The 22,287-nt window shown below is 40.6% G+C and overlaps 1 long non-coding RNA gene across 1 annotated transcript in view; it reads left to right on the top strand.

The window, feature by feature from the left end:
* Positions 1-19,275, top strand: part of LOC122719930 — a 45,081-nt gene extending 25,806 nt beyond the window's left edge. Inside the window, exons 3-4 of the long non-coding RNA XR_006347703.1 lie at positions 16,773-16,814; positions 19,143-19,275. This is a non-coding gene — a long non-coding RNA (uncharacterized LOC122719930). The remainder of the gene's footprint in view (positions 1-16,772; positions 16,815-19,142) is intronic.
* The last annotated feature ends 3,012 nt before the right edge of the window (positions 19,276-22,287 follow it).

The raw sequence follows: 22,287 nt of genomic DNA, 5'->3' as shown, positions 1-22,287 counted from the left end.
ATTTAAATAAGAAACTGTTTACGTAAGGAATTACACATTTTTATTCGTTTCAGGGAAGAAAATATTTATATTATAACAACACGCTGTATTACACGATAAAGAACGGTAAATTGCGCTACCAAAAGTAATATAGGCATTCAGCAAGCAAGTGTAATTCAAGCATTGAAGAGTAACTATACGCATTCATATCTCATAATTAGGGAACGTTCGCAAACATGCGTCGCGTGTAATATAAATTAATTTTGTTGAATTTACATCTTTTAAAAGAACTTCAACTAAAAAAGAAAATTCTGCTCGCGGAATCGAATAAAATGATAAAAGATCGGCAGGAAGGAGAAATTTGTAATATACCCAAATACCTCTCTTCTTCCTTATAAATTTATTTCCATTCACTTTGAATCGTAACGCACAATATCTTTCTTATCTTAAATTTCTCTCTGATCATTAATCATTGATTATTAAAAAAAAAGAAAGAAAGAAAAAAAAAAAGAAACACCTTAAAAATTTCCTTCGAGAAACATCATCGTGTTCGCAAAAAATCACATTTTACACAACAATTCGACCAATTGAATTATTCTCCTCCCACGCGTCTCCTAGTCGCAATATATCGGAACCGAAACACGCTAATTCCATTCGTCTCATTTTTCAATAAATCCTTTCGCAGTCAGCAAAGATCCGATCCCCGATATTATCTCCCACCCCTCCTCGCCTCCCACGATGAATAACATTTCGCAATCGAAACGTGCGATTGCATTAATCTCGCCGTAAAACAAAAGCCACTGTGTCGCCGTTGGTTTCTCGCGAGGGAGGCCAAGAGAGGGAGGGGGGGAGGGTCGGGTCGGGAGGCAGAGCGCCATGGTCGATTCCCAAAGGCCCTGCTGAGTCGTGTCGTCATCGGTTCGAAGAAAATCCGGCCGGTTGGACTGAACGAGAAGAACACTCTCTCCCTCTCTCTCTCTCTCCTCTCTCTCTCTCTCTCTCTCTGTTCTCCCGCGCGCAAGTTCGTCGAACGAGCACGAGGGAAGAAGGAGGTCACGACAGCGCTTTAACCCTTTCGAAGCCATCCGAGGCGATAGGAGCGTCTTGACCCGTCCTATCTCCACTTTGCCGTGCCCTATCCTCCACGGCGGCGCAGCGTGACGTAATTCCAGCACGAACCTAGGAGGTTCGACCTATGAGACCTACGAGACGGATGCACGCGCCCGTCCATGCTTCTCCGTGCTGGCGTCTGTCCCTGTGTGGGTGTACCTGAATCTTCGCTACGTGCTCGTTTCCTTCTGTGTGCATCGGTGTACTTGTCCCTGCGCTCGTGTACGTGTCTCTGGAATAACCGTGCACCCACGTACCACATGCATGGACACACGCATCCGAACGTTCCAACATTCGAGCATATATATAATATATGTATATATATATACACTCGATGCGATCGAGTTGGGGAAGGATGGATAGTGGAAATGGAGGAGAGAGAGGTGGGTGAATGGTAGAGGAGAGGACAGCCGCTTAGCGTAAGCTGGAACGTCGTTCTAGCCGTCAATACACTTTGCCGAAGGAGGGTTCCATCGAGTTGGTTCCACTGGCTCCTGCGGAGGATCCTGCGGCCAACGGAGTCTCATATCCTACGGGCCTCTGGGCATTCAACGCCTCTGAGGCTCGCTCTCTCTCTCTCTCTCTCTCGCTCGCTCGCTCGCTCGGTCGTTCGCTCGCTCGCTCGCTCGCTCTCTCTTCGTGCTTGCTCATCCGGTAACGTCACTAACGACGACGGACATATTGGTATCGCTTGTAGGTACCCCTTAAGGAGAGTACCCGGCGCGTTTCACGATACCGCACGATTTCGAGGAGAGAGATCCCTTTTCGGGTATAAAGCTCTGCCGAGCATAGTCGTCGTCGTCGTCGTCGTCGTCGTCGTCGGATTCAAAGGTATGATCAGACGGAACGGACGAGGCGGTAATACTGGCCTCGTGCACGTCTCTGAGCATTTTAATGGCTGCTTAGAAACCGGCTATATTAAACCGCTTTCCATCCTCTCGAGCTACGATGTCCCCTGTATTTCGTCTGTTTCTGGGTTTAATCTTTTCCCCTACCCCTTTGTTTCTTTTCCTCGCTTTTGATCGCGCCCTTTGAAACTCTCGAGGAAAATTTGGAAAATTGGATTCGCGGTTGTAAGTTCATCGTTACAGATTATATTGAGAGAGCAAGAAAAGAAATAGGATAATAAGTATATTATAATAAATAATAATATATAATAAAAATAGTATAGTAAGTAGATTAAACGTTCTGTAGGCGTAATTGTTTATTTATTTTTTTTTTTAGAAAGAAATTTTATAAAAACAAATAACATCACGAGGAATATGTTAATTAAGAAATAATATTACAATAAAAATAGTATAGTATGTATACGATTATTATAGATTCGTTTTTTACGCGTAATTGTTTATTTATTTATTTATTTTTTTTTTTTAGAAAGAAATTTTACGAATATTCAACAAATAACACTCATCATGAGGGATATATATTAATTAAGAAATATTAAAATATTTTTTTTTGCTAATATTTTTTGTTTCAATATAATAGAATATATTGAAAGAAAAGAAACGAAAGAAAAAAAACTTAATCTAATTTAATCAAATTCGCGTATCGTTGGATAATCTAGATCATGGATCGATATCCGATATCGCATCGAATCGACTCCGTTGCACGAGAATCGAAAGTGACAAGACCCGCGACAAAGTTATCGATTTAATACCTCTTTTACGGATATTCGATTCAAACTTTCCTCGGCCGCTGTGTATATTCACGGCGCGCCCCCTCTCGCGCCCCCCCGTTCATCCCCCGCGCGCGCCACGTCCGCCGTTGCAGTTACCGGTACACTTGCACCTCAAGAAAGTTTCTTCGGTGTTCTGCATAAACATTACGAGCAAAAGTGAAAGTAGCAGCGTCACTAAAGGAAAGTTTCGTCGTGAGGTAGGACAGTAGTACTTGCACCCTCGATATCGTTCGAAAACCTTCGCGCGAAACGACTCGATTTATACATTTCTCTCTGTCGCACGCATCGTAACTGAGAGCCCACCATTTTGATCGTGTTTAAGTATAATTATATTTCTATATATATATGTGTGTGTGTATACCGATTATAAATCTTCGTCATTTTTATTATTATTTCAAATCTAAAGATATTTACAGATATGGACGATTGAAGAATTATCGATGAAACAATCAAGCATCGAACTCTGTGCAATTTATTTACGAACACGATACATATTTAAATAACGATTAACAATCCCAAAAATTCTATGATATTTCTTCGAGCGATCGAAAGAGTGACGATCAAACGAGTGGACGATAAAAAAAAAAAAAGAAGGATTAGCTCTAAAATTCCCAAGGATATAAAAAAGCTAAGAGCGCGCAACCAGTCTAAAACCACGTAAGACCCGTGAGAGACACGATGGATCGGGATCGACGTCGAATCAGATCGCGCGTATAGATCTTGTCGCTGTTCGGTTCCCCACGAAAACTGTGGCTCTGCGGCCGGGCGCACAGCAGTCGCCCGGAAAGATTTCCGTCGTTTTTCTTCCGCGCTCATCTTCCTAATCTTCTTTGAGAGCGTCACTCGGTCTCGGTCGGCGTCGATACCGTGGCCCGCCGGCGGAATCTGCAATCGGCGGACTCGGCGGCTATATATGTGTACATATATATATATATATAGGGGGATGGCGCTCGCAACCGAGCTGACTGCAGTTTTTCCACGGTGAGAAATAGGGTCTTGGGGTGTGTAAACCCGGTTACTTATGGAGGCCATTCCGGTCTGCGGGCTCGCCGGCCTCCGGCTGAGGGGTTTTAAGGACTTAGCTCGACATTAGCGTCCCTGGAGGGTGAGCTAGAGGAGGTGGTGTGGAGGTTGGACGTGGATGCGAAGATAGCCCGAGAGGAAGGTGAAGTTAGTTTGTGCGGGGTAAAGAGTGAGAGAGAGAGAGAGGGTGGCGATAAAGAGGGAGAAAGAGGTTCGTGCTGGAGATACGAGAAAAGAGAGAGAGAGAGAGAGAGAGAGAGAGAGAGAGAAAGGGATGGAGAAAGAGAGGAATAAAGGGAGAAACGAGGGGATAAAGCGAAAGAGGGATAGTTGCAGGGAGTAAGCCGTGGATAGGGTTGCGAGGACTGAGAGTAAGGGTGGATAGTCGGTGGCCAGGGGGTTCCTCGGGCTGGTGGTGGAAGAGAATCGCTGAGGCGGAGGACGGGAGGGAGGAGGAGGAGGAGGGAGGGAGGGATGGATGTGCGGCGATTTGGTTTCCAATCATGGGACGACGGGACGCGCCTCTATCGAGCGAGCAGAGGCCCGGCCATCCTACCCCATCCTCTCCTTCGCTTGGAGCCATGTCGGTGCTGGTGGTGCTGGTGCAAACCAACCCAACCCAACCCAACCCAACGGAGACTCCTCTCTCCTTCGGCTGCACCTCCGCGTCTCAACCAACCGCCCTCCTCCTCCTCCTCTCCCTCCTCTTCCTACTTCTCATCCTCTCCTTTACCACCCTCGGCTTGCCACCCACTGCTACCTACCGCCGTACTCTTCCTCCTACTCCTTCTCCTCCTCCTCCTCCTCCTCCTCCTTCTCATCCACCTACTACTGCTTCTCGTCCTCCTGCCTCCGTCCTTCGCCTCTCAAACCAACCCCGCTACAACCTTCTCAACCAGTGCAGACACGCTTACACGCACTCGCAACTTTCGTCCTCTGTCCTCGCCCTCTCTCCCGCGATCACTCTTCGAACGGTCTCCGGAATACGTATTTCGCCCGTTCCGCAACCTAGGCCAATTCCGAAAAGAAAAAAATCTTAACGTTTCTCGTTCGACGTCTTCGAATGCCTCGAGTTGTTGTTCCAGGGAATCTCGCGTCCACGGCGAGATCCTTCCACTGTCTAATGGTAGAAGGGGATTGGGTTTCGAGTAACTGGCTGGTATTATCGCAATTAATTCGACCGAGATCGACGGTTTTCAAATTTTCTTTCCATTGATGTAATCGGGTGTTGGATACCGTCCGCGTAAAATCTTGTTAGATCGATATTAACCCTCTTCGTGGTGGGGACCCTTCTTTTCGTTCTTTTTCGCGCGTTTTATATACACACATATATATATATGTATATATATTTGAACCGTTTGGTGTTTGATAAGAATTGGAACTTGTTCGATGATTACATTTTATATTTCCTTTCGTTTAAAAAGAAAAAAAAAAAAAAAAAGGAAAATTTTTTCAGATATTCGACAGAATATTGTTTACGTGTATCTATTAATCAGAAACTTATTTTCGTTCTCATTATGGTAATGAGCAAGCGCATCAACCGTGAACACAAATTGGAAGGCGCCCTACTCTACTGGATTGTAAGACAAATAGGGTGTTGCTTCCCCCGCCTAGGTGGATACACAACGGCGTGACGAGGTATCAAAACGGAGGGGCGAAACGCTTCTATTTGTCGCGTCGCATATTTCGTCCAGGGCTGGCTGGTTAGGTTAACGCGGCGTTATACACGGCAACACGTTTTCCGAAATTATTAACCGCGCACGCCTCTCGCGACAACGAGCGAACGGCATCGCTTCTAATACCATAACCGTGTTTGCAGCTAGTGACAATGCGATTAGAAGGGGAGGGGGGAGGAGGCGCATCGAAACGCGGAATAGCCTTAGGTCGTCTAGACGTGTTGCGTGGGTGTGTTGCGTATAATGACGCGTAACGAGATTAGCAACTTTGTAAAAACGTCGTGAACATTGTTTACCAACTTCCGCTTACTCGAAACTTTTCGAAAAAGACAAATTCGCGGGGAGAAGAAAGCCGGCTTCTTCTTCTTTCTTTTTCTCTTCCTTTTCTTCTTTTTCTTCTTCACAGCCTCAGCCTGAGTCTGTGCCTCAACGTCTGCTACTACTTGCCGCGTATGAATACTTGAGAACTTTTCGAGGAATTTCTTAATGAGCGAATGCGTTACAGAGCCCGCCCTCGCTAATTCCGGTTTCTTTATTATAAAATGGAACGTGTGACATCCATAGCAACGACGCATATGAATTTTTCCTTCGTCGCGTTTTTAATATTGTTTTCTCGAATTACGTGTGTATGGAAAGTATATATTTTCTAATTATTGGAAAACATTAGATTTAAATATCGAATTAATATATAAAGATTAAGAAGAAAGATTAATTTAAGAACAGGAGGAATTGATCGATGAAAATTAGAAGTGAAAAGTATTAAAAGTCTTCGATTTTCAGATATCAAAATTGAATTCAATTTTCAAATATTTCTATATCTACGCGATAATTTCATTAATCTTATAATTTTGCAACGGTAGAACGATTGATCGTTGCTCGAAGAAAGAAAAAATCGCGAGTCAGAATTTCTTTTTTTCGACGATTGTATCGCGCATATCCGAGGGTATTAAAACTCCGTTGTTCGCGAGGGTAGTGAGGCGGGGGTTGGTCGACTCGAAAGTGGTTTACATCCATCTTTCGCGGTTTAACGCAGCCCAGCCGACTTTCAACCCCTCGTCTTGCATCGTCAGGAATGTTTAATTAACGCACTTCGACCCGCTTTTCCTGGACTTCCATTGTTGACATTTTTCTGCCACGAACACGCCACCTCTCGCCATCACCACCACCACCACCACCACCACCACCACCGCTATCCAACTTTCTTAATGGCCAGGTGACTGGCTCTTTAAGCGTTATTAGCATGCGCGAAGTGCAAAGTTTCCTGCTGGCCTCTCCTCCTCTCAGAAGACTGACTTTTGATATTTCGGCCAGAATTTTTCTTTGCAAAATCGAATTTTTATAGCAACGATCTTGCGTGTAATATTATTCGATATCTAATACATTTAAAATATATTGGACAGTAAAATATATATATTTTGTATTGTATAATAATATTAGAATAATGCGTAATTGTATCATTATGAGAATACATTAGATCACGTAAAATGTGATCTTTGCGTATTACGTAATAAGTTTTAAAATTGAGGAATTTTTTTTTCAGAGAGAATCAATTTTTAACTAGAACTCAATTCAATTTTATGACGTTTTAATATTGTTTGTAAATGTAAAAAAATAAAGTGGAGGACGTTACAAAGGGGAAGAGAATGAACACCGACAATATCAAAACGGTTATAATACTTTAAAATCACTTTACTATGCGTTAAAAAAAAAAAAGGGTGAAAAATTTCACCTTTCGAATAAAATTTATACGAGTGTGTTCTTTAAACTTTTTGATTCGCTTCTTGCCACGTTGTAAAAATTATGCATCGAAATCAAATGTAGAATAAAAAAATAAACATCCAACAACGATGAAGCACGATTTTTATTATGGATAAATCTTATCATAAAATTTCTTAAAATTTACCTTTCCGCCGTAAGAAATATTTCGATCATAATCTCCTTCGTTCGAGTCTTCGTTTATACGTTTCTCGCAAACTCAAATTTTCGATATATATCGAAAATGGAAATCGATGAACAGTTTACTTAGCCCCTTGTTCCATCGTCATCGACCTAACGTATTCTCGCGTCATCGTTAGTAGCGATGACCTAAGGAGAAAGCAGCATCGTTTCTCCTGGACGAGATGCTCTTAGAGAGCTCTCATCCCTTATCGACGTCCCGATACAACTACCCTGCATTATCGGCAATTTCACTGACCTAAGGAAGAAGTCCTTCGCGAGTAAGACGCTCTGAGAACGCGCAAGGCTTGAGCAGCTGCTCGAATTTTACCGATATTGGTACCACGACGTCACGTTAAATTCGCGGTAAAATTGCTACATCCTCTTTAATGATGCATCGCGTCGACGAGAAGCATGCGGGAGTACGAGAGACTTCTTTCTTCTACCAAACTCTAGTCATTTCCTGTGTTTGATAATCACAGAGGCAAGAATATTCTGTTTTTTAAGTTGAATATAAGGCTTAAAGAATTGTTATTATATTTCTTCTTTCTTTCGATCGATAAGTAGAGCGTCAGTTGGACGAAAATTCAATTTGTTCAGAATTTTCATAAAATTTTAAAACACCGGAATAGAAACCGATTTCCCTTTCACTGGAAACTTAACTTAACAAGTACTTATTACAGTTTACGAACTTTTTATACCCTCGTTACATCTCGTTACAACTCTTTTTCAGAAGAACAAAAAAAATAAATAAAAATAAAAAAGAATTAGCTGCGTGGAGATAATATCGTTTCGCGATACTATCCTCAAACGTATCCTAAAGAATATTTTTCACTTTCTTTCGTGTTAACAACAATCGAAATAGAATGCAAGAACGAAAATGGGAGGAAAAAGTCCCTTCAAAAAGATCGAGGCCAATGCGCAAACAATCTTTCTCCACCGATGATCCTTTCCAATCTTTCTTCTCCGATCAGCATCGATATTTTTCAAAAAAGGAACGAAGAAAGAAAGAAAGGAAAAAGAAAAAAATAAGAAGAAGAGAAGACTACATCCTAAAAGAAATTTTAGGACGGAGAGCGTATTAGCAGCGACAAGGGAAAAGGAGGAGAGGAAGGGTGGGAAAGTTATGTCGGGGAGTGGAGGGGGAGGACGGAGGAAGGAGCGTACGCGACTCATTAAACGCGTTGCCCTCCCGAAGCGCGGTCGCATCTGTTTTCGCGGGCTGCGATGGTATCGCGACGCACACGATCGAGGGCAGTCGTGAGAGGCGGAAGCAGCGAGAAGGAAGAAGCACGTCGCAGTTGATAGGCAAGACGCCTTTAGAGCGCGCAGGGGTTGAGCACCCGTTTGATGCCCTACATAGCGGAGAGTCTCGGAGGGCGGAGAGGGTGGCGGTCGGGATGGTCTGGGCAGGGACGAAAGTGGCGCGAGGGTGGTAGAAGGTGGTGGGTTTCCGAGGAAGGAGGAAGACGAGGATCGAGGAGGGTGGCGGAGGAGGAGGGAGGGAGGGAGGGAGGGAGGGAGGCAGGTAGAAAGAGGGTGGAGGAGGAGGAGAAGGACGGTGGGGCTCTTTGGGGCTCTGAAAATGCAGCGTAATTTGTCTTTGTCTGGCGGGGGCGAGCGCGCAGTAACGGCGAGAAGGGCGGGCTGAGGGAGGAGGAAGGGTGAAGGGTGAAGGCACAGAGGAGGAGGAGGAGGAGGAGGAGGTGGTCGGACGGGTGGAGGAGTTTGGTGGCGAGAAGAGCGGAAAAGGGGGTTGGGGCGGTAGTGGAGAGAGCGATGGGGAGAAGGCTCAGAAGGGGCAAGAGAAAGAGAAAGAGAAAGAGGGAAAGGCAAGAGAAGTTCTAGCGGGATAGAAAGAGAGAGAAAGAGACAGATTCCGTGCTTGACCCGCCTGGGATCGATGCGTTCGTCTGCCAGAACGCCGAGACGCCCGCGTCCTTCCTTCCTTCCTTCCTTCTCTCTTCTCTTCTCTTCTCTTCTCTTCTCTTCGGCTATTCCCTTCCTACCTATCTTACCCTCGTCGTTCTCCGTCTCTCTTTCTTGCCCAGTTTCGTCCTCCGTGCTTTCATTCGTGCTGCTGACGCTGATGCTGATGCTTCTGCTAGCTACCGTCGGAGCTGCTAACCCTCCCCCCTCTTCCTCTCCCTTCGCCACACCATCATCTCTTCTACCGCCACCTCCTCCTCCTCCTCCTCCTCCTCTTCCTCCTCTTTCGCTCTTCTCTTTTCGAAAAGCAGCGTCGTTGGCCGTCGGCGCAACGCACACGCCGTTAACCGCACTGCACAACGCGTGCAATCCGCCTCACCACCCACCAACTCACTCCACGCCGTTCTCCTTGTCCCTTTCTCTCTCTCTCTCTCTCTCTCTGCCAACCCCGCATCGCCTCTTCGACCCTCTTCCACCAGTTACGACACACGTACACACAAGAGCGAACACGTGCTCGTGCTACGTGGAGGGACGTAGGGTAGTAGGCAGCCGTACACACGTTCGCGCGGGCAAGCACGCACGTAGTTGCAGTTGCGCCGAGTCACACGCACACATGTCCTCTTTCCAGCCCCGTCGTCGTCTACTACTCCACACCGCCTCCTCCGTCCACCGCCTCTTCTACCTCCTACAACCACCACCTCCTCCTCCTCCTCCTCCTCCTTCCCTTTTCCGCTTCGAATCGCGCTCCCTTGCTCCCGCACGCTCACGCAAACCCAGGACCTACGGACCTAGGAACCGCACCCCGAATATCGAGCCGCTCTCTCCAACGTCGCCAAATGCTTTTCGGGAATGCGGTCCGTCCGATATCTCTCTCCCTCGTCGCGGCCCGGCCACGCTCTCTGCCTGCATTTTCACGACCGTTCGCTCTCTCTCTCTCTCTCTCTCTCTCTCTCTCCCTTTCGAATCGAGCGGAGATTCGTGGCTTTGCTCCGCCGCGAAACACCACTGCCAAATTGAGCGCGCTGCAATTAATTTCCCCGTGGCCCTTTGACCCGCTCTTTTTTCCTCCGCTTCTTCGTTCCGTTTGCGTTTTCCCGATCACGCCGCCCCGAAAATTGATAGTTCCATTCCGCCCAAAGAATTTCGAGGAAAGTATTGTATTCTTCTTTCGCGCGAAGAAAAACTTCACCGAAATTGATCATATTGACCGAATTTGCGAAATGACGAGTCCGTATTTTTTTCTTTCTCTTTTTATTTGGAAATTTCCTCGAATATCGTAGCGTAACATTCCTCTTCTTCGCGATTTGAATTATCGATTTGATTCGATCATTCGAAATTAAAATTTTGCTTTGGAATGATATCGAAATACTCGAATACTCGGATAATTGAGGTAGAAAAGATGTAGATGTAAAGAAATTTATAAATCCCGTTTTAATACGATTTAGGCTGTTACGATTAAGCTACTAGATTTATTACAGATTCTTCTACGTCATATAACATTTCTCCCTTTTCAAAAGACTAAAAGATCCTTAAAATCTTTAAAATTTTCCAAATAACCTTTCAATCCTTGAACGTATTTCTCTTTCTTTCTTTCTTTTTTTTTTTTTTTTTTGAAAAATTATCATTTCCGTACAACGTGCGTACAATCTACGTCATATAACATTTCTCCCTTTTCAAAAGACTAAAAGATCCTTAAAATTTAAAATTTTTTAAAATTTTCCAAATAATCTTTCAATCCTTGAACGTATTCCTCTTTCTTTCTTTCTTTTTTTTTCTGAAAAGTTATCATTTCCGTACAACGTGCGTACAATGGAACGATATATATCTTTAAGAAGGTACATACGAATAAAAAAATCCCAGCACGCTATTCAAAATAATAACTTCATCGTCCCGCGATAAAAATTTCAAGCAACAAAAAAGCAAAGTTGCAATTTTAATCAGCCCGTTCAAAAACTATTATCCTGAAACCCGTCCCACGAAAAAAACTCGTCGAGATCCCGACGAGCTTGCGCGCGAGAGCCGCGAGAATGAAAAGTCCCGAACTAGCTCGCTGTCAAGATTCCAAAGCGGCGCGTTGAAAGATTCATAGGGATAAACAGCGATGGAAAAGAGATGGGGGATGATGGTTGAAGAGGTGGGTGGAGGGGTGGTTGGAACGTCGGCGTCGCCGTTGACGTAACTTCGCGAAATACGTAATTAAATAGCGAGTCGATCCGTTCCATCGTCGAGTATCCCGCGGGGTACATTCCGATTTCTGCATTCTGCCTCCTCCCTCCCCTCTCTCTCTCTGCTCTCCGCCGCCCTCCCCCCTCTTCCCCCCGACCACCGCCACGGCGCGCTTCCTCCATTACCCTGGGCCGCGTTGCATATTTCAGCCATCCGATTTCCAGCCCTGTCACCGTTTCGCCCCGTTTTATCTCGCCGATAATTGTATTTCCGTTCAGCGCCGCTGATCAGACCACCGGCGCGCGGTCAACGTGTTCTCCGATATATTTATAATCGAACGTTCCGCCGGAAGGGGTGGAGTAACGTGGAATAATCCGCGGATGGATTCTGTGTGATGCTTGTTTTTTCTCTCTCTCTCTCTCTCTTTCTCTTCCCCTCTTCTTCTCTTTTTCTTTCTTTCTTTCTTTCTTTCTTTTTGGAGGGAGAAGGGGAATTAGCGGATCCTTTTGCAGATCGGAAAATTCTCGATATCGTTTTCGATTTTGATTTCTTGAATCTGTGAGATCGATTAAATTAGGAATTAGGTAAAGGGATAAGTTGAATAATTGGTAGTTGATTTTAAGGGTGAGTTTAAGAATTTTTTTTTAGATAGAAAGATAGGTAATTTGTTATTATTGTTTTTTTTTGATAGGTAGTTTATTTAATTTGTATTTCATTCGAAGGGATTCTTAAGCGAGGTGTGGAGGTGTATCGATGAGTTTTCTCGAGAAGAAATCGAAGAAATATTTTATAGAAAGCGGGGAAATTGATATAAAGGGTTTGGAAAGAGTGGATGCTTCTTTTTCTTAGAATGTACTAGAGGTGAACTAGAGGATTAAAGGAAATTCAATTTCAACAGTCTGTGAGATTAATTATCTGGCTTAAACTTAAACGCAAAGTGACGCGTCGCGGGACAATAGAATCAGATTCCGATATCCATGCATGTCTAAACCATCTGGCTTTTTTGCTCTCATTACGACTCGTATCGTGTACACATCAAACGATCGCGTTTAACGTTTAACGAAATCGATTTCTTGATCCGATGATACAAAATGCATTTAGATAAAAAAAAAAAAAAAAAATATTTTCTCCCAAATCATATCAATAACTCGATAATTAAATCAAAATTCAACATCAAATCAAATTCATCGCGCTACACTTACACTACTCTATATCTATACTTATATATATATATATAATCGATAATTTTTTATTCGAAAATTTTTACACACAAAATTATTTACAAAATTCACACAAAATTCCGTGTAACGACGTAACGAGTGAAAAATTATTCCAGAACGAAATCGACAACAAATCAACAACTCTGCACGCTCGATCGCTCGATCGGTAAAAGAAGAAATTTTCCCTTCATTCAAAAAAAAAAAAGAAAAAAAACGAAATTCGACGCGACTACTACGAATCCAAAATTATATACCACGGAATGATTAACAAGATCAAACGATTACGATCGAAGCAGGAACGGGAGCCACGTCAATTTCCCGGGTGTCGGCCAATCGACTTTTGTCATCCGAGCACTAAATCAAACGCGCAAGCAGGTCCAGACGTCATCCAGGGGGTGAGCGCCGGAAACGAGCTGTCTCGCGCTACGTATCCGTGTATCAATACGTTCAGGGAATCACGCCGATTAATCGAGCGCCGATAATTTTCCAATTTCGAATCACCACGAACCGGCACCCTACCCTCTCCCTCCCTCATCCACCCACGAACGTTTTCAACCATAGAGGGGAAAGGGATGGGTTAACCCTTTTTCTTCTTCTTCTTCTTCTTCTTTTTCTTCTTCTTCTTCTTCTTGAAAGAAGAAAATCACCGACACTCCAATCGTGGATATATATATATACGAGGTCCATATATATTTTTTCCCTCTCTTTCTCCTTCCTTTTCGCCTTATCCCTCCCCTCCCCTCCCCCTTATCATCGATCGAATCCGGCGAAAATACGCGTTCGAACCGTCTTTCGATTCACTTAACGGACGGTATTAACTCACGTAACGTATTATACGTAGGGATGTAAATATACAGTAAAGTATCTTTACGAGCATTCTCTACAACTTCGCCCTCTTATCCGGCCGATAAAATTTACTGCGTCTGGCAGCGCTTTCTCCCTCTTCTCCTCCGTGGCACGCGTGTGTGCGGAATGTACGCGCGAGTGTACGTGTTAAGAGGGCACGTGGCGAGCTTTTGCATATCTGATTTCCTCGTTTTTCTTTTTTTTTTTTTTTTTTTAGATCATTTTTCGCTTCCCCCACCCCCCTCCCTCCTTCGACGAGAAGAGATGTCGCGACGGCGTAATTTTTCTTTATTAGATTTTCGCGCGCGTCGTTTCGAAAATGGTAAGAAGGGTTAATAAAGGGTTCGATGAGGTATTTAAAGTTTCTTTCGTAGAATGATGAATGTTTCGGGAAACGTTGGTGAAGCGGATACGTAAAATTTATATTTTGTACATACGAAAGGTATTACAGTTTTTGATAGATCTTTTTACAATTTTAAGTAATAAGAATATCCTTTCCCTGTTCTAATGTAGGGGAGAAAATGGTATTTGCTCTCCGGTTCTCGTTGTAATGTTTGAATAGAATCGATTTCTGGATTCGAAATGGGTGACTAAAGTGTAAATTTATAACGAACAGTACGAAGTTTCGAAATCCGAATGGCACATTCGCACGCGTTTCATATCGATATCGGTGCAGCTGAATGATTTCGTGCTATACACATAGTCAATTATTCCTGTAACGATAGATTTTCGGTAAATTTCAAATTTCGAAATCTAATGTTCTCGTTTCGTGTTTAAAGTTGAAATTGCCCGATATTCTTTCCCCGTTACAGCAATATTAAAATAACGAAATTACGTACTTTTGTTACAGATTCGATAACGAGTATTAACGAAATAAATTTCTTCTTTTAACATTTTTTACGAATCCTTGTAACTACCGTACCTTTCACTCAATTATGCTTCAACTAATTTTACATTGACGATTTCCTTCCCAAACTTTTCAAATTTATCATAAAAATCCAATCGTAATTTTCGTAAATTTCCCCACGAATAAATAATCTCCAATATCAAAATATAAATATACGAAAACAAATAATTGAAATTATAACTTTTCACTGAACCAAAAATTTTTTTATGCAAATATCAAACACGCGCGTTCCAAAAAAATTTTTCTTCCACCCCCGATCTTTAATCGATATAATAAAATAAAAAATAAAAATAAAAATAAAAAATAAAATAAAAATTATTAATCGAGCGAAATTTCGCGCTAGAAAGATCACCCCTGATCATTAAAACGATTCACGATCAAGGCACCTGCCGCCGTATCCAAACTTGTCCCATCGACGAGGGAACGAGGGAATTTACGCTCGCTTGTAAAGCGCACAAGAGGATGTTGGAAAATCGAGCTTCCTTGTCGTGAGAAAGGATCTGTCGACGAGGGAGGATGGACGTTGTCGAGGGAGGAGGGAGGGGCAGGCATCGCGTTATTAGATACCAGATCTCTGCTCGACCGTGCTCCCAAGGAAAACGCGCCGCCAGCAGAATGGCGCGGGTTGAGTTCCGGGAAGAGGCGCGAGTTCCGGCTACGCACGTCGCCTCAACTTGGGTGTAACGTTGTGTCAGTGGATAGGTGTACAGTGCCCGGGGGACGGCTCAGGTTGGCCCTCCCTCCCCTCCCCCTGTTCACGACAAATGTAAAACGTTCCCCTGGAGTTTATGCTTAGGAATGCTGGTGGCTTCGACGTGCGACGTACGATTCGTGGAATCGTAGTCGAGTTGAATTGCGTGTGGATGGATGTTAGATCAGTAGATTTGCCTGCTGTGTTTTTAAACAACTTCGTGAGATGTGAAGAGGAGAGATCTGGAAAAAAGACGAGAGAAATTGTCGTCGAAGAGGGGAAAAAAAGGCAAGTTAATTTTTAATTTTTGGGGAGGATTTGTTCTCCTTTTTTTTTTTTTAATCGTAAATTCAAAAAATTAAGATAAAAATATGAATATATTTTATCCAGTTTTTGATATCTATTGTTGGATTCAATTAATTTTACTTAGTTAGATTCGTTTTTATAATTCAAAGAATAAGAAGAAGGATAATTTTTAAGACAAGATTCTGAGAAGATCGATTTTTATTTAATGAAAGGGAAAATTAAATAACGAATAAAATCGCTTAATGGCGATAAAGAAATTCTTATCGTATTTCAATTACTTTTAAATTGCATTACTTACAAAGAGATGTCGTTAATTTAATGAATTATTACTATGATATTAAGTATGATTTTGAACAATAAATTATTTTATTTTAAACAATAAAATAAAATATTATTTTGATATGAGATCGTAAAAATTCGCAACTTCACAGTAATACCATTATTTCTTCGTTCGCCAATTATTTCAGTTCTTGCTTAATAAGTAAGAAATTATATTACAAAAAAATGAAAGCAGTGCCAGTTTGAAATTCTTTCTCTCAAACGAGTAAAAACATTAAAAAGGGCTGTGAATTCTTTAAAAATAACAATAATCGCTTAATTTATTATTACACCTCAAAGTAACTGCTTAACTGCTTAACTGCTTATCGTATTGGTATTCTCTTTCATCTACCGAAGCATTCTTTAGCTACTATTTCGTGGCTTCTTAGCAATGGCTCTTCCGCGTAATTATACGGAATAAGGATTTCTTTTTAGAAGGATTCCCTTTCCAAAAGTCGATCTCGTTTTCGACTAAGGAAAAGAAAAGTCGATCTCGTTCCGTGACAATCCTTTCCAACCGTAATTTCTTTGCACCTAGTCCGTTCTTTCTCCCCATTGTTGGCCGAGTCTCTTTTCTCTTCATCCTTTTGCTAGTTTTTGTGTCACGCTGTTGCTAAAAATTTTTGCCTTTGTACCTTCTTAACGTCTTTTTTAACGAATCACGTTTAATCGTGTGACAAGTCGAACGAAGTTGAATTCTCGACGAGATTCAAATTTCTATACTTATTTTGTCTTAAACGATCAATTCAATATTCGAGACGTGAAATATTTCTTTATTCGAATTAAAAAAAACTTGTCGTTAAATGCCTTTTAATTTTTAATTATAAAAAGTCCCAAGTAGATAATTTTATCACCTGGAATATATCTTATTTATTTTTGGAAATATTAAAAAGCATTTCAGGTAAAATATGAATATATATTTAACATATAAATTAACTTTTTTATAGATTACTTTTTTTATTAATATTTTGTATTTTCTTTTTTGCAGATCCCAGCAATAACATCTTAGAAAAAGATAAGGATGTAAAAGGTAAGTATAATATATTAACTTTAATAATTAGATTTAAGTAAAATGTTGAAAAAATGATAAATAACAGTTTCCATCGATATGTCAGCATAAAAAGGTAAGTATAAAAAGGTAAGTATAAAAAGGTAAGTATAAAAGGTAAGTATAAAAGGTAAGTATATTAAATTCAAGAAAAATTTCGTGCAATACCTCCTTTAGAATTATATATTCCTGATACAAATTAAAAATTTGAAGAAAAATTTCCATCCCAGAATTGATGGAAAAATTTCACATGCCACCTCCTGTCAAATTATATTCTCCTATTACAAAATCATAAATTCGACCAAAAATTTTCTGTCTCATTTTTCAACTTTGTATCAGGAGAATATAATTGGATAGGAGGTGGCACGCGAAATTTTTCGGGGAATTCTAAGAGAGAAATTTTGCCAAAATTTCGATTATGTATCAGGAGAATATGATTGGATAGGAAGTGGCACGCGAAATTTTTCGGGGAATTCTGAGGGAGAAATTTTGCCAAAATTTCGATTTTGTATCAGGAGAATATAATTGGATAGGAGGTGGCACGCGAAATTTTTCGGGGAATTCTAAAGCAGAAATTTTGCCAAAATTTCGATTTTGTATCAGGAGAATATGATTGGATAGGAGGTGGCACGCGAAATTTTTCGGGGAATTCTGAGGGAGAAATTTTGCCAAAATTGCGATTTTGTATCAGGAGAATATGATTCGATAGGAGGTGGCACGCGAAATTTTTCGGGGAATTCTAAGGGAGAAATTTTGCCAAAATCTCGATTTTGTATCAGGAGAATATGATTGGATAGGAGATGGCACGCGAAATTTTCGGAGGATTCTAAGGGAGAAATTTTGCCAAAATTTCGATTTTGTATCAGGAGAATATAATTGGATAGGAGGTGCACGCGAAATTTTTCGTGGAATTCTGAGGGAGAAATTTTGCCAAAATTTCGATTTTGTATCAGGAGAATATAATTGGATCGGAGGTGGCACGCGAAGTCATTCTGAAAATTTTAAAAATTGGAATTTTTTATAAAATTTTTTATACTTTGCTAAACTAAAAATACTTACCTAATACTTACCTAATACTTACCTAAAGCTGCTTCTTTTTTTTTTATTTTAAATCGTTTTTTCAACAGTTTTCTTAATACTAAGATACTTACCTTTTTTATACTTACCATTTACGATGAATGACATCTTTTTGTATTGATGAATGTGTTTGAATATTTTTTATTTTTTAAGAATTCTGTATATACCGGGTGTCTCATGTAAATATGTGAAATATCTCATTTATTCTTCATAATATTAAAAAATGTTTGAGATAAAAGTTGAATGATTTCAAGAGGGCTATATCTTAATATTATTAATTTTTTCTTATGTGGAAGCATGACAGATTTATAAAGATCAACTTTACTTTTTTAAATAGAATCATATACTTTTTAATGCATAAGTAGATGCAGCATATTATTCTCTATAAAAAATTATTAAAATATATATGACGAAAAATTATTAATTTACGAAATATTTAATTTTAATTAAATATCTTCGAAACTAATAGCTTTTTAATATATATAGCTTAATAATTTTTTGTAGAGAATAATATGCTGCATCTACCTATGCATTAAAAAGTATACAAACTTATTTAAAAAAATTATATTGATCTTCATATAACCTCTATGCATTCTTCAAGAAAAAAAATAATTACATAATATTATAGTCCTTTTGAAACCATTTGACTTTTGTCTAAAAAATTTTTTAATATTTCCAGAATCAAGCGAGATATTACAGATAATATTACAGCATCCGATAAATTATTAGATTAGAATGAAAATTTCCAAATAATTTAATATAATTTTTATTAATTTCAAATTTTATTTTTTCTTTCTTTTTAAATACTAATTATATTTCATTGACATGTAGTATAGTAACAATAAACAATACACTCATTATCCTAATTCTTTCATAATTTTATAATTATTTTATTATTTTATAATTTTCTAATTAAAAAACATCAAATTACATTTATACAAATTACATCTCGAAAAAAACCTGAAGAAATCGAACATCAAACACCCTAAGTCAACAAACAAAGCTATAACGTTATCTCGAATAATATCTCTTTCACCATCCACCCCTAAAAACCCAAGAAACGCTATAGTTCTCCCTCGAATAGTTGGCTGAAATAGCCGAAAAAAGAAAAAAAGAACAGGCGCAAAGAGGAAAGGAAGAAGGGAAATCTTTGTCCGATTAGGTAGCCGAACGAATGGATTCGTGGATGAATTCGGTCTGAAATGGCAATTAAGCCAGCCATGCATTTTCTAGGGCTCGCTGGTCGGCCAGCGAATTTCAGAGCCGAGTCGTTCCTCGAATAAGGGGATGGAGGAAACTGCAACGGAGGAGGACGCAAAGGAGATAGGAATTCCTGCAACGTAAGTGGAGGCTAGGAATCCGATCGAAGGAGTGCGTCTCGGTGGCGCCGTTGCGTCTCTGCGTAGTAGTCGAGACGGTAGTCTGGGAACGTGCCGTTCCAGGGCGTCCGTTTACTTAGCGGAGAAAAAAGAAAGGATAGATGGAACAGATTGATTGCACGGGTAACGGGGGGGATCTTACGAAAATGCGGCTGCGCTCCGTGGGACCGACATTATCCGCAACATCGCCTATGGCGCTTGGTCCAATGCATGCGAACGAAATCCTGATCGTTTTATGAACGTGATCTTTTACACAGCGAGATTTACGAATAATTAGATCGTCGATTTTGTACGTAGGTAAAACTGTACAAGTGTTTTTCTAACGTGAAAATATGTCATATATTTTGTATTCTTGTATATAAATTGTATTCTTGTATATTTATATATTTATCACAACAACAGATCATTGCATTCAGATAGATTCGCGAAAGTTTGACTCTTCAAAGTGTAGAAATTTTTCGAGAAAAAATTAAAAATTTTGTTCTCTGAACCGTGTCAGGAAATAGAGGAAATTATGCCATTGAAATCGGTTTTTGATTCATTCCGATATCTCAATCGGTTGCCGAGATATAAGGGCTCAAAGTTTTCATAATGCTTAATATAGCGTTAGAGATTATGAATGGGCTCGCGACCTATATTTTTTCCTGGAAACGCGTACTACGTTTTTCTAGGAATCGCGTCTGTCGCTTGTCTAGAGTTTGGGATAGGTCAATCAGGCGAGGTACGAGCGAGAGGTCCGAGTAAGCGACAAGGACGAGGATAGTAAACTATTAAAAATTACCATTTTCTTTACACGACGATATCTCGAGAACCAGAAATCGTATCGGGATAAATGAAAAAGTGTTTTAAAGGGGAAGGTTTTGCGCTTCTGACGATGTTCGCTCATCGACCGGAAGTCATTATCTTCGGAGTTACAGCGATTCGAATTTTTCCAAATTTTAATAAGGTTTAATTGAGGTGAAGGTGAATGGTTAAAAATTACCTTCTCTTTACACGTTGATATTTTAGAAACCGGAAGTCGTATCGGGATAAATGAAAAAGCGCTTTGAAGGGCAAGGTTTCGCGCTTCTAATGATCGTTCATTCATTAACCGGAAGTTATTATTTTTCAAGTTAGAGCGGTTCAAATTTTTCCTAATTTTAGTAGGATTTAATCAAATTCTAAGATAAATCGCGCGATTATAAGAATAAATATATTTATTGAATATTGCTCACAACTGTCTTACTAATTATATATTACAAATAAATTAAAATATATTAATGTAAAAAATTCTTTGATCGAAATAAATTGTATTTTCATTCAATCGACTAGATTTACGAATCCTTTAATCCAAATAAAAATCACAAAACAGTATTGTCCTTAGATCATCGATAAATATGAAAATACACAAAAATAAAGAAAATAAAGAAAGATGATATAATACGCAATACTACCAAATAATCGTTTCTCAGAATAACAACAAATTTATTACCAAATTATTCGAAAGAATTGCATCACTGAATTAAAAAAAAAAAAAAAAAAAAAAACAATACGAATCCCAAACACAGATATACACGAACCAAAATACAAATTTCAAATTTTACCCGATCAATCATCTCCCCGACAATTTAGGTCAATTATCGTACCACACCATTCCCTAACGGACGTCCAATACTTACTTACAATCCTACACGGATTGCACACACGCGAAACGAATCTAATTACCATCCACCACCACCGTCCTTATTACAATCCAAATCATTCCCCCCCCCCCACGGTTTCTACATTTCAAAAACAAGCACGCGACTCATCCACGATTATTATTATTATTATTATTATTACAGCCGATATTCCGATCCGATGAAACGCCGCCATCGTCGTCGTCGTCGTCCTCCTCGTCATCGTCGATCCGATCGTGTGTCCCAAGGATCGAGGCAACTGTTGAAGTTATTTTCACGAATCGGTGGCCGCGGCGCAATCTCGAGAATGAAGCGGGCAAAGCTTATCGGAGGGGGGTGGTGGTGGTGGTGGTGGTGGCCGTCCCGAATCGGCGCGGTAAATCGAGGGGTCGCCGGCGTGGCGCGGATTTGCCGCGGCCGAGGCTCGTCGCCGGGACCCGGGCAAACGGTGGAAAGGGAGCGGGAAGGAAAATCGGGCTAGGCTCGTTCTTAGAATTCTACGATCGAGATAATATCGAGTATTCGGGGCGTGGATTTCCCGGGAGTAAGGAGAGCGTTGAGCGCTAAAAGGTACACGCCGATCGGTCCGTAGATTCGACGTCTCCTCCCTCGGGAATCCGGGAAATCTGGCCGAGCGAGGCGGCCAGAAGGACGGAAGAGGATGGAGGAGGAGGAGGAGGAGGTGGAAAGAGGCAGGAGTGAGTCTCGAGTCTAGGAAGGAAGGAAGGAAGGAAGGAAGGAAGGAAGGATAGAGGGAAATGGGAGAAGATGGAACAATGGGGCGAGGGATAGAGATGGGAAAGGAGAAGAAAAAGGGATGATTAACCCGTTCGAGACCGATCGCACATCTGGCGTGTAATGCTGTTCCTAGAAAAGATCAATCGCATACCTTGTGTGCAATGAGCGTGAATTCATATCACGAGTCATTACGAAAGAAATAATATCGTGGAAATAAGATCGTAAAAAAAAAAAAAAGAAGGAAGTGTTATAGAATTTAAAGTTCACTGAAATTTTATTCAAAGTGACAAAGTTACAATGTTTCATAGTTGCTATTTATTTTCTCTTACGATACACGCACTTCATACACTGTTTTTTTGTAAACAGGTACGCGCAATTACGCGTACAATTAAATATTATTCGTTCAATTAAATCCGTACATTTTATTTATATTGTTCTCTCAATCAACAAGAAGAATGTTGGGGAGATTGATTTTCGAAAAATTAGTATTAAGAAGATGAAAAAAAGGAGGGAAGAAAGAAAAGAAAAGAAATTATATTAACGTGATGGAATCTTTTTTTTTTTTTTTTTTTTNNNNTTTTTTTTTTTTTTTTTCCAAAAAAA

Source organism: Apis laboriosa, unplaced genomic scaffold (assembly GCF_014066325.1).
Source record: "Apis laboriosa isolate Shangri-la unplaced genomic scaffold, ASM1406632v1 scaffold9_cov152, whole genome shotgun sequence".
In the NCBI taxonomy this organism is placed as follows: Eukaryota; Metazoa; Arthropoda; class Insecta; order Hymenoptera; family Apidae; genus Apis; species Apis laboriosa.
The sequence above is the reverse complement of the archived record's forward strand: the minus strand, read 5'-3'. Positions and strand labels throughout refer to the sequence as shown.